Source organism: Anas platyrhynchos, chromosome 5 (genome assembly GCF_047663525.1).
Source record: "Anas platyrhynchos isolate ZD024472 breed Pekin duck chromosome 5, IASCAAS_PekinDuck_T2T, whole genome shotgun sequence".
Taxonomy (NCBI): Eukaryota; Metazoa; Chordata; class Aves; order Anseriformes; family Anatidae; genus Anas; species Anas platyrhynchos.
The window spans coordinates 36,054,089-36,071,578 of NC_092591.1; the positions used below are offsets into that span (position 1 = coordinate 36,054,089).

Here is a 17,490-nt window from a genome sequence, read left to right on the forward strand (position 1 = left end):
AAGCACCACTCCAGCTGCAGTAAGAAAAGAAGTGCAGTTTCTCATTTCAGGTTGAGGGCTGCCAAAGGAAACGCAGGCACACCCATGGCCCTGAGAAGGAACTCTCCCCACCTTTCAGTCCTGTGCCATGCTCTGCTCAAAGCAGCTTGGAGAGCAGCTGCAAACACCCATCACCTTGCTGCAGAACTGTAGCATGCCCATTGCAAAGGCACCTTCACTATTACAACAAAGCTCATCTTCCTCAAATAAAAACTAAAATACTGAAGGTACTTTGTATAAATGATACTTCTTCTGTAGCGTAAGAAAATATTTTCTCATATAGGCATCAGTGGTGTTTTCTCAACTGAAGCACGGTGGGAAATCTGAATCAGCCAGTTGCCACAGCTATGTTTTTCTCTCCTTCTGGACACAGGAATCAAGAATATCGAAAAGCATGAAGAAGAATCAGAAAGAATACAATTTTTTTCCCAAGAAAAAGATTTTTTAAATGGCAGAGGAGAGGTAGACCAAAGATTTCTTTCCCTGAATAACACAAGAGACAAGGAAGGAAGGATTCAACTAAATTGAAAGTTGACAAGTTCCCCACCCAAAGAGACCTCGTTTGTCTACCCAGGGAACTCACTGTGAGGGATGCAGGACTGCCAAGCCAAAAGCTTAGCAATGTTAAAGGGGAGAACAAAAGATAAAATGGCATCACAGTAGAAAATATTTAAAAATAAATAGCTTCACAACACAAGCTGAACTAACAGGATCCCAGAGAGAGATTCCCTGGAGCACATTATTATCATAACTGCCTATTGTAGATTTTTGTGCATCATCATCCCAAGCATCTGCTACTAATCCTAATTAAAGAACAGATGGTCTGACCCAACGTGGCGATTCCTATGACCCTATATTTATCAGCAGGTGGGGAAATTAAGTTTTGAGGTCTCAAGCAAGCAAAGCAAGATTAACAAAAACAGATAGCTAAATAGGTTGCAAAGCCATCTGGTACGTGACACTTGCTGAAAATAATATTCCTGAGGATTTTGCATGATGCATTTTCCACAATCCCTCTACTGAGAAAACAGCCTTCTATAAACTCTACCAAATGCAAATATGACTTGACTCCAGAAGCACAGACATTATCCAGCTAATAAATGCATCTCTGTTTTGTGTTAAACTAGTGAAGCACGGCTATTCCAGCTGTACAGTGAAATTTATAGAAGCAGAAGAAATCAGCATGTTCAGATGAAAGTTAGAGGCCATTTTCAGTGAGAACTCCTGAAGGGGTCATCATACTGGTAAACCACATTAAAACAGCACAGACGGGGAAAGGAAATAAAAAGCATAAGAAGATTGCAAAACTTAGCCAACTTTGAATAAAGAATTAATCTGTCCCCCCTTCCCTGGTTTCCTAAACAAGTCAGACTTCTGCAGTAACCATTGCTATCCTTCCTTTCTTAACAAATTACCCCAATCATACATACATGAGTTTTTACTAAGTCTTTACTAAGCCAGGCCTGCAAAAAAATGGAAATACATGGCCAAATGGTCAACTTTGGGGAAAATGAAGCTACTCATGCCCTGTGCTGGAGCCATTAAAGACGGTAAAGAAGTTCAGGTAAGTGGAGGGATGTGGTGAAGGAGCAGGTAGGAACCAGAAGGTTCGAATGGATGATGATCCCATTGCCAACTCGTAAACTACTCGTGTTCCTGGACACAGTGCTGCTTCTAGTACAGTATTTCTTCTACTGATCGAAGTATGAAAGCACAATGCTGGGGTGCATGGCTGACTGACCACACGAGACCACGTGTACCTCCCAAAGGTAATTCCCATCAACTTCTCACAGCCAAGTTTGTCATCATGAGGTCTGTCAGGCCATTGACAGCTGGGATGTAGGTGTTTGGGGTTTTTAAGTCAAACCCCACTTGAACAAAAAGCAGCAACATTTGTATATCCCTCAAATACCAGTGCTCAAATTCCTCCCTCTCACTCCTGTATCCTCCAAACACTGCCTTTACAGCATGCCTCCCTCTCCACCTCCACAGGACTGCCTCTCCTGTCTTCTCATCCTACCAGCGCTGCTCTAGAAGCTGCAGCACAGAGACCCGCCTCGGGAGCTGGGCCAGAGCTGGCCACTGGCCCAGATCCACGCACACGTTGCCGTCAGACCAGCTGCAGAGGCGGCGGAGGCCCACGCACACAGCACAGACGGCTGGGGAGCCGGCACGCAGGGACTCGCTGGCAGCGCGTTCACTCCTCCCCTGGAAGGCTTAGGCAGTGGGTTCACCATCACTCATTTGCTTCTGGATGCTAAGAGTTACCTGCACACTTGGACATTAACTGCCCCAGAATAAAAAGCTCTCAAGTCTCTGGTTTGAAACCGTTTCTTTGTATGCGTGTACGCAGAGCACAGCCAGAGATAAAGCAACAGATTTCCATTTAACACCAGGTGAGAAGCGTTCACAGAGCAGAGAGTTGACGCCCACACACCTGAGAAGGTGTCCATCTGCTTATTGCTGTTCCTGCCATCTTATGGCCATGCATCCACAGAGTTGAACTGGCTGAGTTGAACTGTTCCAAGTATCTAGGGATGTGGAAGAGTAAATTTTTAGGCGTATCGGTCCCTTGCTCTGTGTCTTTGTGTGACTATAGGAACATTTATGCCAGCAACAGAAGCAGGAACATGCAAGCAGGAAGTTCTTTCAGTGGCTGCCTGGGTTTATGAGCCCTTCGTTCTGGAACAGACAGTTGAGAGGAAACAGGTGGTCTATAAAATCATGGAAAACATAGAAAAGAGGAAAAGGAAAACCATCATTTGATTTTTCTCCAAATATTATAATTGGGCAGCAAATGAAATAATCAGATACCCTATTTAGAATAATGACAGTACCTTACAAATCATATAAACAATGGATCTCTGTCAGAAGATACTACTAGACTCCACAAAGCTTCCTTATTTCACATTTCAATGAAAGCATACTTTGCACATGATGTCTCCCCTGATGCAAGAGTCAAAAACTACTAAACGATAGAGGAAATAAAGTGTGTAAAGATCACTGTATGCCTGCTCTCATATTCTTCTCTAAACTTCCGATACTGAGCAAGCATGATGTCAAAAAGATTGCTAAGGTAGTGGGACAGGCCATGCATCCATCTATGTTTGTTGTTATGGTCTTCTTAACCAACTACCTTATAGAAAGATAGCTAACTCAGACACAATTTGGAAATAGTTCTATTCAGAGTATTTTAATGGAAGTCCATAGAATTTAAGTCACATAGGAAAATACACGGAGTATTGATGCATAGCCATGCTTTGTGAAAAAATATGACCATGTTACTGGTAATTACTTCTCCTTTGTTGATAAGGAAAGGATTCTTGCAACAATATTCTGTACTGGAAGAAAAATCAAGGATTTAAAGGCTTTATTAAATTAATACAATTTCATGAGCTGATTTTTCCCCATTAACAGCTGTAAAACACTGACTTTACCCACAATGAAGTGCAAAATCTGAAAGAAGTCTCCCGCTTCTCTTCCCTCCCTTCCCATACAGACACAGAAAAATGGACTTGTGATCTGTTTACTCTCTGTGCACCACCCAGCTCTCTTGCCTCAGTGACAGCATACATCATGTCACATTTTATCATCACATGGGAGGTAAGAGAGCATCACGTCTCTTAGGTATAGCTTTTGCTTGTATATTTTAAATGCAAGTCAAAGAAGTGCAGGTGCACTGCAGAAAACCGCATTCCCAAATCTGATTATGGATGGAGAACACAGCTTGAAATACATTAATCTGTCCAAGAAGTATCCTTCTTTTCTTTAGGTGAATAATGTGTCTCCTCCTTCAAGAATTTGTTTTCAGAATTTACTGGTAAAAAGAGCACTTCTGATAGTTTGTACCTGAATGGAAGTTTGCAAATACTCTGTTGGAAAAAATATATTAAATTCAATAACTTTTAATGGGCACATATGAAAAGAGCTATGGTGACACCTTGAGAGGCATCTGAAAAGCAATGATAACCAAGAGATTGCTATAAAGAAAATATTTTACAGTGACAAAAGAATGAGAATGCCCTCAGAACAAGAGTACTTGGTTATACCTCCTTACACTTGGATTAAGATAAGCCTGACTGTCACAATTTTTTGCAGATTCTTAGACACAGCAATTTCAAGTATCCTTAACATATATTTGATGTCTCAGCTAACAGTGACAGAATTACTAATATCGACGGATTCATACTGATATTTAAAATACATCTCCTGTATCTTCCTGTGCAAAACAACTTCCATTAACATGTGCATGAGCTTACCAAAAAGAAAGGTCTTTTCAGGGTACTTAAAGATTCCCAACTCAGCCACTCAGCTTATGAAAAACTCTTACTGTCTGATTTCAGAAAGTGACGCACCTCTTCCCCAAGAAAATTCTGGGAGAAAACAGGTAGTGAGCAGCAGCTCATGAAAGATTACCTGCCTTCTTTCAAGACAATTTTTCCACAAAGCCCCAGTGCAACTTCCCTGGCATCATTAAATTATACACAAACATCTAAGGGCAGAATAGTGAAAAGCATCACAGATACGGAAGTGGTTGTAGAGGGAGGGGAACTCGCACAACCCCACTCACCTCCAGCAACAACACCATGAGCACAGGCATGAGTAGTGTGGTGCAACTGCATAGACAAGGGTGGCGACCGAAATTAAACGGGCAGCCCCACTGATGAAAAGCTGAGGAGATCAATTGTCATGCTGCCTAAGTCTGGGGGACCACCAGGAAGATGCTTCTGCACTGACAGCCAAGTTTTCTTTTGTCTTTCTTTCTAATTATTTTTTTCAGCTTTTTGTGAGACACATTGAATCATTCATCTTCTATTGCTCAATTGCACGGTTATCAAAAATACTTTTGTTTACACAATGATGGACAGGCACATTTGTAAGACACATTGAATTATTCATTTTCTATTGCTCAATTGCACGGTTATCAAAAATACTTTTGTTTGCAGATGATGGACAGGCTCTGAATTCCACTGGTGGTTCACAGGCTAGAAGCTGAGAACAGACACATTGGTAAAAGCATATGAAAGCAATAAATTTTCTTGAGTGATTTCTTTTTAAATAAACTTTGGGGTCAATCCATCAAATTGACAAGCTGTTGGCTGTCCTTGCTTCTCTTCAAATTGCTGCAGCTAAGTTCATTGCTAACTCATCAAATAATTTGCTTATTTCCTTATGTCCCCAGCTATTTTAAACTGAAATGTGACAGAACAGGCTCTTAGCCTCTCTCTCATTATCCCATGTTTTACACTGTGTATGGCTCTTTCCCCAGTTACTGGCCTTCTCCTTTGATGTCTTCCCATTCATAAGAATCTCAACTTTAAAAATTAAATTTAGTGCTTTTTTAAAAAAAAGCAAACAGTGGATGATTAAATGAAATTGCTGGTAAGACTATCATACTCACAAAAACAAAATACAGTTTTGGTACAAGCACAGTATGTTTATGTAAAGCAGGTGCAAGAAAAAGCAAACTCTGCAATTTTTGCTGGATTCACTGAAATTGAACCTGTTGCCAAAGCCTCTTCTAGGTCACATTACTTCACATAAAACTTACTCTACAATTTTACATTTAAAACCAGAACACTTAGATGTTCTAATACTATGAAATCCTTTTGTGTTAAATATGACCAATTAAGTCAATAACTGAAGCTTTAACTTTGACACTAATGACAAATAAGAAATTATTTAGGTATAAATTAGAAGAAATTATTAGAAGGTGTGGGGGTTGGTTTTTTTTTTTTTGGTTGGTTGTTTTTTTCTGTTTGAGACAAAAAAGATCAATGGTTTGTGCTGCAGGATTCAGTCATCTCATTATTTGTGGCTTTTGTCATTTGTTTTGTTTTTTTTTTTCATTGAGAGGTTTATGTGGTAAGCCATCTATATTTGATGTTCATTCTGTATAAAAACAGCTGATGATAATTTGAAAATTATCATTATGTAAAAAGCAATAGCTTTCACAACTGTTATTTTCACAGTACAACTAATCTGACTACTGAATTCCTACACTTGCTTTCATAACCACAGCCCAGAGTAGCTAGTACAGGCAGTCCATTTTTTTTTCCTGTTTTGAGTAGTCTGCAGAATGACTGTAATTTTTAGAGAGAGGAGACAACACGTGCACGCTAAAGGAAATAACTGTGGTACTATATGCACTCTTAACTTTAAATAGCTATGATGATCCCAGAGGATTCAATGTTTCAATCTCAACCATCTCCTAAAACGCCATGCTGCATGATACTTCTGTGAATTATTTTACCATGGCCAAACATGCAGCTGGATTTCTCCTAGACTTCTGTATTCTTCTGTGCTGCAGAACAGTGCAGACTGTATGCGCATACTCTGTGCTCCAGGACTGCCTGTGCCACCATGATGATCTATCCAGTCCACATTTGGGACAAACCAGGTATTGCCATCCAGGAGGCCCACAGAGATCGTGCTGAGACTCCTCACGGAGCCTGAAGCTGCAGCTTGAGCCAAGCTTGATAGCCTGCCCCTGCCAGGGAAGGGAGGCCGGATCCTCCCTTCCACTGCTCCACTCCTCCCTTCCCCAGGCTACATTCACCTCCTCATGTGGCAAACACGTTGAGTTTCCAAACCAGTAGAGAACCACCTACTAACAAAGAAAGCACTATTTCTAGAGAACAGCACCTTTGAAGGCCGATCTCCATGGTGTTCACATCTGAAGAAACGAATACACGGTTCTTCAGCAATCCCAGTAAAACCTTAATTTCACAATCTGATGGTAATAATGGATTTAAGTATAAATGAAGATCTCACAGGGTACCCATCTTCATCTTCAAACACCTATATGTGTACACAGGTCTGATGAGCTGTGCTCCCATGACTAAACTAGTTCTAATACAGCTGGCAAACCAAGCTAAGTAGGCAGCTGAGCAGCCTCCCTCTTCCTCCTGATCAACATTGCTAAAAAAAAAAAAAACTTCAACTCTTCTACAATATGACTTGCAATCCAGAGGGGAGCTTTTGGCTTTCATTCCAATACGTATTCCCAAAACACAGCTGTAAAGTATAAAAATCAATTAATAATGTTTTGATATAAGACAGCTCACTCAGACACCACACAGGACAGATTTACTGTTCTCATCATTAAATAAAACATTCAGAAATCCCCAGAGACTTATTTTTCACAAATGTTGACAGAGATGTGTACTGCTTTTATTATCACTGTCTAAGCTAGAGAATAGAAGTTTACTATTCATTTCAAATGCCCAAAGCCAAAAAAGAAGCTTCCCCTGAAAATCTATCGTTATTCTTAATTACGAATCATGAAAAATCTTATTTAATTTGTGGTTAAGACAATGGGAATATCAAGCAAATGATTTTACATACTAAAAAAATCATGTTTAAAACTGTTTAGACTTCTCTGCATACACACTTTCCTGTTAATGTGTTCAACTAATTCAGATTATGAATTTGATAATCACAGAAGAGTTCCACTTACAGAAAGACAGTTCCTCTTGGAAATATCACAGACATCTGAGGAAGGGCACAGGAAATCTCTCTTCAAAGATGTACCAGCTGGTAAAATAGAGGAAAAAAATAAATAAAATATATAGATAAAATATTCTTGATCAGAGTTAACTAATTTAAGAGCTAAGTAGCCAAATAGTTGGAGAATGAAATTCTCCAAAAAGGAATCTTCTACTGAGAGCACCTGCCACAAAATTTCAGATTTTTGCATCTGCAGTGCTATCAAACAGCAGTACAGTACAAACTTCCAAGACTTTAAAGAGCCAGTGATCTGCATCCCACCCCCACCCTTGTCCCCAGAACCTCCCTTCTGCTGTTTGTTCCTGCCTGGCGCTCATGAATCCTTCCCTCACATTTTTTGTTCACTCCACTCCCTCACTCCCTCTTTTTCCCCCCTCCTTTCACCCTTTTTTTTTTTTTTTTTTGCCAACAGTTTCCTGCTCTTACATCCTTCTCTTTCTTCCCTCCCAGTGCCTGGTCTTCCATCTCCCAGCCTAGCATCTTCTCCCTTTTTTCTGTTCTTCAGCCCTTCAGCATTTGAATCACAATCATTTCCTCCCTCCACTCCATACTGATGCCAACAGAGAAAGCACCACAAGTACAGAACAGATTGTCTCTGCACGCTCATTTCTGAGACATGCCACTAAAGGAGCCCGCTATTTCCCAGAACAGCGATCAGAGGAGAAAACCCACCCAGACACCGCAGCCCCACACCAGGGCAGGCTCAGCTGCCCCCCTGAACCCCTGCCAAGTCTGGCCAAGCTTGCAAACCGCGAGGCAGTGAAGCAAAATTAGCATTATTCAGCAAACTTAGCAGCCAGGGCAGTATACCTAAACCACATGTGTGACATCTGCCCAAGCTAAATGTATTTGACAAAAACAGCTTAAATTGGGACAGGTTTTCTCACACCACAAGAGTCCCCTTTACGTTACTGCTGGAGCTACTTACCTAAGCAGCTGCGTATTAAGCCTAACAAAAGAGTATTTTTTCCTCCACTGCAAGTCCTAGAGCCCTGGCTGCTGAATCAAGATAACTCTAACATTCACAGAACTGTGTGTTTAAGGCAAATCACCACCACCATGGACTTGCCTTACAACGCAAGGCCATGAACCTTGGCAGATGAAGGGCTGACTGATGAGCAGCTCCGACTCCCCCTCAGCAAGGGGGGCCAGGGCACAGCTGCAGTCAGCTACCTGGAGATAGGTTACCCTCATTCATCTCAGAGATGCTCAGAAAATGATCATTTGAAGTAGTATACAAAACTGGAATAAATGTGCCCATTCTCTCTCCCTCCTGGTTGCAAGACCTCTCAAACAACTCGAATCAGCAGATGGGGGCACCCGGCCACCCCTCTCAAAGGCAGCACCAGCTTAAACATGCTCAGCAAAATCCTGCGTACACCCACCTCCAGGATGCTGCATTCAACTGAATGAATTTCTCCATTTACGACTTCTGTCATGCAGGCTTCCTGCCTTATCCTGTGATGGCTTTACCAGCTGAGCTTTTTGGTTTTGCTTTTCAAATCTGTTTGGGGCTCTCAAGAAATCAGAATACCTGTAACTACCATTTAAGCAGCAGCAGCATTTATTATTTCAGCAGCTGCTCACAATTGAGATTAATTCACTAACAACTGGGAGAAGAGCAGAGATGGAAAAGAAAACCAATCTTTGCTCAGCAGTGTATCATATTCCTCCTGTCAGTAACATAATTCAATTGGTTTAGGCCTTGCAATTTTTACTTTTAGCAAATAGCCCTGAATTTTCCTTCAGGTCACAAAAGGCAAGCTAATATTAAACTCTGCTATGCAACTACATGTTCAGACCTTCAGCTATTTGAAATTATTTTCTACTTGTTTTGCACTTAAAATGCTTTCCCAGACCTGACAGATTAAACAGAAGCCCATTCTTGAAGTAGACGTTAGCAGAAAACGTACACGGAAAAAAATCTACTAAACCAGACTGAATCTGCATCTGTTTATTTTGTCTCGTGTTGCTCTTCAATGCCTTGATCTTATTGTTTAGGCAGATTTAGATCTATTTCACAGAACCAAATAAAGTAAGAAAGAAATGGTATCTTCATGGAGTGGGGGTTTTCACCCTGAGTCATGTAATTGGAGGACCAGTAATGGGCATTGGATGCTAGTTCAGTATTTCACAGGAAACTCGTCAAACAGCAAACATTTAGGAGAAGAGGCATTAGAGGTTTGTGGACAGTTTCCAGTCGCAATGGTTTCAGCTTTCAGCACATGTAGCTGTGCCATGGTACTTGAATTGCATTTTTGACCTGTGGTGCTTTCCTGGGTTCCAGTAACCACAGGGAGACCCGTCAAGCAGACGGTCCCAAGGTGGGTATTGCATCAGGCATTTGTAAGGTATCCATCAATACTGCATGCTGCTGAAGTACTGCAAGTCTGCTGAAATGACAGATGTAATACAACAAAAATATTCACACAGGCCACCCATTTGTCTGGCATTTTACATCTTCGCAAGCCAAGAACCTCCTTCTCTGCATTTTTATATTGTTCTGACTCAGGCAAAAAGACCTTTAAGTCAGTCCTAGTCTTGCCCAGATAGGAACAGCACAAAAACAGCACACATGCACGTAGGTGGTTAGCAATACCAACACGGAATACATTACCAAGAATTCCCTCCAAGTCTTCCTGGGTGAAATTACAGCACCAGCAGAGATATTCCAAATTGTTGGTGGGCTACAAATCACATCCACATTCAAGAAAAAATGAGGAGCATTGCCTTTTTAATTTTGAAAAATACCAATGCCATTCTCAAATTCATTAAGAATAAGTCAGCTCTATTGGTAGCTTTTCTATAGCGTGCCGGCTCAGGCAGCTCACATTGAGTCTGGATCTCACCCAGGCCACCAAAGCCTACCAGAAGATTAAACTTGTCATATGCCATGTTTATACCTTTAATATTACAGGATTATACTTTACGTACAGATGTGCATGGACACATTTTAGCCCTGCACACACAAGCATTTTAGCTCCCATGTTATTTTTCAACTTCCCTATGAAACAGCAATAATAAATATTACAACTCATACTTTGCCAAATCCGGCGTATTTACACCAGTACAGAGACACCCAGAGCACGTATCAGAGCTGAAGTGTTAACAGCACATACCAAAGTCTGACGCCATCGTTCAGTCCTTCAAAGAATTCAGACTTTCAGCAACTTTTGTTTAGGTTTTACCCCCAATTCGTTCATTAAATTTCTACCAGCAAGGCATGTGGATAATTTTAAGTTATTCACATAAACAAGTTAGCTTCTGTGATCTGGTAGATGGAAACAGTGGCAAACACACACTTGCAAAGGCCAAAACCACAGAATCAGACACTGTTCCCCCCTTTCCTTTTAAGAATATGCATGCATTTTCACTAGTTCAGAGATCTACAAGCTGGAATAACACGCAAAGCAGTTTGAAAATCCAAGACTTTTTATATATCATGTGAAAATATTTGCTGAAGGACAGAAAAAGAGTTTGATTACATCTCCAGGACTATACTAAATTATCTGTGAACTAGAACACGACTTCCAGGTCCAACAGGCACGCACCTGAAGGAATGCAAAAGTAGCCCACTTCCAGGAAAAGTACTTGCAGTGCTGCCAGGGGAGAGAAAGTAACCACTGACATATGGACAGAAAAGCACTCTTTTCTCTGACGCTGAGCACAGAACGCAGTGTTTTCAGTTACACACGAGCATCCATTTTCAGAAACAGCATTCAGAACACCCCAGTTACCTATTTTGAATGTAGAATAGGTGTGAAGTTTTAAGAGGATTTGTTTTTAACATCTCTTTTTCCTTACATCTGCATTATCAGAAGCAAAATGTCAGGAATCTGGCAAATAAGTTGGAGACAAACTTAAAACAGCACAGTAAAAGAAAACAAGTTACCAATATTGACCTGAACAGGGCAAAACCATTACACCTGAGGAGAGAAAAGTGCTATGTAAACCAGGGAATAGCGATAATGTTATCATCATCCTAGAGGAGATTGAGCTCTCCTAATATACTGTTTTCCATCTGAAAACATTTCCCAAAGTATTTCTCTCCTACATTTTGGAAACTTAAAAGCCTGCACAAACAGTGGTGAGCTCTTAAGTACTGCAACACCAATCTCACTCACTAACAGGACTTTGCAACCATCAGCCTCCAAATTGCACCGTGTTGTGTGAAAAATCCATTGAGGACTCAATGCCTTTAAAAGGCTAGAAAGCAGTTTATATGGAGAGACTGATGATCAAAAGGGACGGTGGTGTTATTAATCAGTGGCAGTCTGCAATATAATTCTAAGCTCATTGCTCCTGGTCCAGCATTTCCATTTTTAGACAAAGATTTTGTTTAAATACGGAGTAAATCTATAAGAATCCACCCTCTTATCCACTGAGCGCCAAAATAAAATGAAAAAATGGCACTAGAGAATTAACAGCTGTCTAAACATCTACTGAAGTCCAGAAAAGAAATCCTACATCACTGTGAAGGATTTCAGTCTTGAATAGGTTAGCCAGAGGTGTCTCAGTATCATCAGTAAAACTCCCTGGGATCAGGTTTTACTTTTGGGGGTAGGGAGGACAGATAGTTACATTAACTGCATGAAGTTTAACAAGGCCAAGTGCCGGGTCCTGCACCTGGGGCGCAATAACCCCAAGCAGAGCTACAGGCTGGGAGAGGAATGGTTGGAGAGCTGCCAGGCAGAGAAGAACCTGGGAGTGATGGTGGACAGTCGGCTGAATATGAGCCAGCAGTGTGCTCAGGTGGCCAAGAAGGCCAACGGCATCCTGGCTTGTATCAGAAACACTGTGACCAGCAGGGCTAGGGAGGTGATCGTCCCCCTGTACTCGGCTCTGGTGAGGCCGCACCTCGAGTACTGTGTTCGGTTTTGGGCCCCTCGCTACAAGAAGGACATCGAGGTGCTTGAGCGGGTCCAAAGAAGGGCGACGAAGCTGGTGAGGGGCCTGGAGAGCAAGTCCTATGAGGAGCGGCTGAAGGAGCTGGGCTTGTTCAGCCTAGAGAAGAGGAGGCTCAGGGGTGACCTTATTGCTATGTATAAGTACATTAAGGGAGGCTGTAGCGAGGTGGGGGTTGGCCTGTTATCCCATGTGCCTGGTGACAGGACGAGGGGGAATGGGCTAAAGTTGCGCCAGGGGAGTTTTAGGTTAGATGTTAGGAAGAATTTCTTTACTGAAAGGGTTGTGAGGCACTGGAACGGGCTGCCCAGGGAGGTGGTGGAGTCACCATCCCTGGAAGTCTTCAAAAGACGTTTAGATGTAGAGCTTAGGGATATGGTTTAGTGGGGACTGTTAGTGTTAGGTTAGAGGTTGGACTCGATGATCTTGAGGTCTCTTCCAACCTAGAGATTCTGTGTGATTCTGTGTGTGATTACTTTTTCATATTTTTTGTGTATGTGTTTCTTTTCTTTTGTCAGAATAAAGATGCTTATACATCCAGCCTCGTTCTGACAGACAAATGCTAGTTTTTGACTGGATTTATAAGTCAGTACCCATCAAAATACAAGAAAGCACCGTCTGGTTTACATAAAAACCACAACATACTGGTCTGAAATGTGTTATGTTTTATATTGATCCTATTGTTATGATAAAGGGAAACTATGCTGAGGTACCTCCTGTTCTATCATTACATTACATACACTTAGCAGTGTAATTCATGCACTACAATACACACTGTAAAAATTCTCAAGACTAAAGGACTCAATGAAATAGTTACTAAATCTAGCTGATAACACAAAAATATTTTCTCTGACTAGCAGAGAATTTACAGTGCTATCTCACACTCAGGGTCATCTTTGATTCATGTGAATTCCCAACATATCGTGTTACAGCAAAAGAGGACAAGTAAAACCATTGCCTTTGTTTAAAATGCATCAGATACCAGGAGCACAAATCCACACAACGTGGCAAGATGGTCGAGGAATAAATCTTTCTATATATGCTCTAAATATTTCCATTACTTGACAAATCTGTAGATTCTGCATCTTCATCACAATTGGCATTTTCTTTGTATTTTTTCCCTCAAATGAACATAAAAACTGACTCTTGTCCCCAGAACTCCTGTGGAATGTTATTTCCCTGTTGTTACACTATCCTATATGACCAGAACAAGGTCATCCAGATGCACATTTGCCAATAATAAAAATAATGGCTGCACAGCTATCCTAGAGCAATACTAGATTACAAGCAGAGACACATTATTCGGTGAACATGGAGTAAAAACAAAGCTAGGGTAATAAAGGTGAGTATATAATGACTAACAAAAACTGGCTAAACTCAAGTTCATACTGATTTGTGCCCTATGCTGCAAAGCATCTTCCAACTCCTCAAGTAACACATACTGAACATACACCATGTACACGTATATACCTCCTGAATATACACCAAATTCAGATACATTTTTGTACTTTTTTCTTTTTACAGCAGAAACATTTTACAGGATTATTTTCTCAAATCCTTAATTAGCTGTAATAGTTGAATTAGATATACATAAAAGCTAGTAACATGGTAAGATGAATACTTTCATGATGAAGACCCACATGGAAAAATGCAATACAAGTTTCCTGTTCTCCTTAACATACAAGTATTTCCTGAACACTTAAAAGACATTACCACCACCAAGCATTACACCTGCCACACTGCTTTCTAAACAGCACCTCATAAAACAGGTTGCCTCCAATTGTTTTCTCCCGTTACAGTAGATGCTCTTTTCTCCCCTTTCAGAAAGGCTGCTTTGTCATAAGAAATTCTTCACTACTAAAAAAAAAAAAAGTTGTTTCGGAACAAAAATGAACCACAGGAATAAAAATTCCAGGCTCCAAATCTACAATAAATACTTTTAACTAAACACACTTAAACTTACCTAAGAGCACATTGTCTGCAATAATTTCATCATCATTTCATAAAGGCAGATTCCCCTATTTCTTACCACAGAGAAGTTTAAAAGGAGGGTGAGGGGGTTGGAAACGAGTGTTAGGGGGTGCGCTTATCAGCTGCTCAGTCCAGGAACAAGATTTCTCCAAACACCTCCTTCCTCTCTAATACAAAGGAACAAAGTATAACACTGTACAAGATAACATCTCTGAGCCCTCTATGCTTTAATAGACTTTGCAGTTTGGTACTATAAAAATAAGAAGGAACTTCATGTACCACGTACTCTCCTCTGCCACAAAGTTTTTGATAATGTTCATTACCAAAAAAAACTTCAACTATAGTTCTGCAATTCCTTGTCAGAAGTACTTACTGTACAAATTTTCAAACACTAAATCTGAAATTACAGGTCTGATGAACTAAAAATCTGATACCATAAGCCACAAACCCAAACCCTATGAAAGTAACCCAATACAGATTAAATAAGAAAAAGATGAAAATTATGTTTTATGCCTGAATGGATTAACTGGGGGGGGAGAGGAGGCAAGAAAGAAAGATGTTTTAAATTCATACTTGCCAAGATTAGCATGATGTACTGGCAATGTGAATGCCAAGCAAGAAGTACTATTTCAACACCCCATCAGTCAATTTAGAATGGAGTATTATCACTGCATAGGTCCTAAAATAAAGTTGTTTTATTGGCAAATTGTATTTACAGTTGAGAAAACAGTACAAGTACCAGTCTCTACAATACTCATAGCTGGATCACCAAAACCAAAACCCTGCCTCAAAAGTTGGTTCTACCTCAAAAAGGGAAAAGAAAGGCGTCAGTTCTCTACAGCTTACTAAAAGAAAACGAAGATGACTTCACAAATTTTTGCCATATACTGGAATCCAAGTCTGACAGGAAACAACCAAACCGTTGACACCAGTTCTTTGGTTATAAAAGACTAAGCATTTTTTTCCAGGACCAGCAGTTTTTGCTGGACCTTACAATTCTGTTTAATGGTGATGTTTCATTGATGCCTCTGGTAGCAGAATTTCAAAGTATTTACTAACAGCCTCTCAATTTCCCACATGTGTGGTCAAGCTCTGAGGGTCTCCATAACGTTTCTTACACTGCTTTCCTTCAGAATTCACTCATCTAAGGGGAAAGACTAAACCTCTGTTTTCATTAAATAGGCAAAATGAGAAAACAGCTTATAGATCCCTATTACATAAAACTTTAGGTCAGTCACAATTTAATCAGCTCTAAAGATTCAATATGAAACCTTACAAACCAATTTTGGTCACTGTCTGAGGACTTCTATGGCCTAGAGGTATGCAACTGCACAGCTATCCTAGAAAAATGCACAAGGAAATTTTGTCAACACAGTGGGTAACACTAAAAATAGGTAATAAAAATGCTGTAGCATTTTTGTAACGTAGTAAATGTAAAATTTTGTAATGTAGTAAAAATGACTTTGCACATGCAATTATTCACCTGCAGTAAAACCCGGAAAGTTTAAGCCCTATCCATGAGTACAGGGGCCCAAATCCTGGAAAAATGTTACACGCTGCAATGATTCACAGCTCTGAAGCACCTACCGTTAAGTGCCGTACTGATAACAGATAATCAAGTATGGAAAGCAGACCCATTACCAATATTACCTGGCATTTCTAAATTCCTTGCAGAATTTGTGACACTGAGTAGTACAGAGATACCTGTATTCTTTTATTAATGCTCCAACTCTCACCATAGGATAAACACAAACTACCAAAAACCCACCACTACAACCAATGACAAAGACGCCTGTACACAGCGTTGTGAATTATTCTGAGAAATTTTTTTGTCATGCCACTTCACGCAATTCCTACATTGAGTACCAAATGCAACACTGCTCTTCTCAAGGAAAAGAAAAAAAAAAGAGGAGGGCAACAAAGAGCAAAAGATTCTGGACATCCCAATTCAGCAAGTCCTTGGTAGGTCACCAAGTTGGCCTACAGCTACAAACCTTTCCTACATGTTTCCACATCTGCTGCTTGTCTCTGTCAGAGGCAGCACTACTAGGCTAGAGGGACGTTTAATTTAACCAAATACAGTTAAGCTAACTAGAACATGATTTCTGGATGAAAGACAATAGCTAAGACTTTAATGTACGAGAAAACGCATCCAACTTGTCCAAATATCTAACCTGCTCTTTTGAGGTGGTTGCAAGTCTCAACGTTCCTCTCTACATCGAACTCATCTTAATAAAAACAAAGCTGAAAAACCTGGATTAGCCTTTAGTAATGAAGGCACGATGACTTCTTGGCAGAACAATCCAAGAGGGAGTGCTTTAGCCCACAATTTAATTTCACAGCAAAGATATTAAATAGCCACTGGCTTTACCTGTTCTTTTCTCTGAAACCTTATCAAATCTATCCCTGCTTCCCTTTTATAGTCAAGGACAGAGGCAAAGAGCAAAGATTTGCAAGGAATGCATATCTGTCCCCCTTCACTCCCTCACGGCCTAGCATGTAAATGTTTAAAGAATGCTATAAACTTGTGATACTAAATTAATCCCAGCTGGAAAGGCACTCAGCCCCCAGTTATTTTGCAGCTCATCCTCTTTCCAAACAACCTCCTCCCAACACCAATTGTTTTCAAGTAGAGAGACTACAGCAGGAATTATTCCTTCTCAGAAAAAGGAATGGCGTGCTGGTTCTCAACATCAACTTCGCTTCCCTCTGCAAAGACCCCTACCACGGGTGCTAGAAGAGAGTAAAAGACAAATAAAAAGGGGGAAGCTACATTGAAATAACATGCCTTAGACAAAACAAAGGGGAAAAAGAAAAGAACAAAAAAAAGAGCAAGAAGAAAAATCAAAATTAAACCTGAATTGAAACAATGATCATCCAGTACTTTCCAAATCCTATCTGTCCTACTATACACACTCACTTTTACTGCACCTCTGGGCTGTGGTCTTTACAATTACTGTAATTACACATCTCTGACTGCACAGAAGTGTGAGGAAGTGAGAACAGTAGTGGCTTTTACCCCCAACACATCACTGTCATACTAAGAACACAAGGTCTTTAAGACCC

The 17,490-nt window shown here is 40.5% G+C and overlaps 1 protein-coding gene across 12 annotated transcripts in view; it reads right to left on the bottom strand.

Moving 5' to 3' along the window:
- The window catches only part of SIPA1L1 (signal induced proliferation associated 1 like 1), a 202,704-nt gene that overhangs the window by 112,725 nt on the left and 72,489 nt on the right, over positions 1-17,490 (bottom strand). For 10 of the 12 annotated variants that reach the window (XM_027458314.3, XM_027458313.3, XM_072038826.1 and 7 more), the window contains one exon: positions 7,499-7,575. The exons of the other annotated variants lie outside the window; for them this stretch is intronic. The gene's annotated coding sequence lies outside the window, so the exon portion shown is untranslated. The remainder of the gene's footprint in view (positions 1-7,498; positions 7,576-17,490) is intronic. 12 annotated transcript variants of the gene reach the window in all.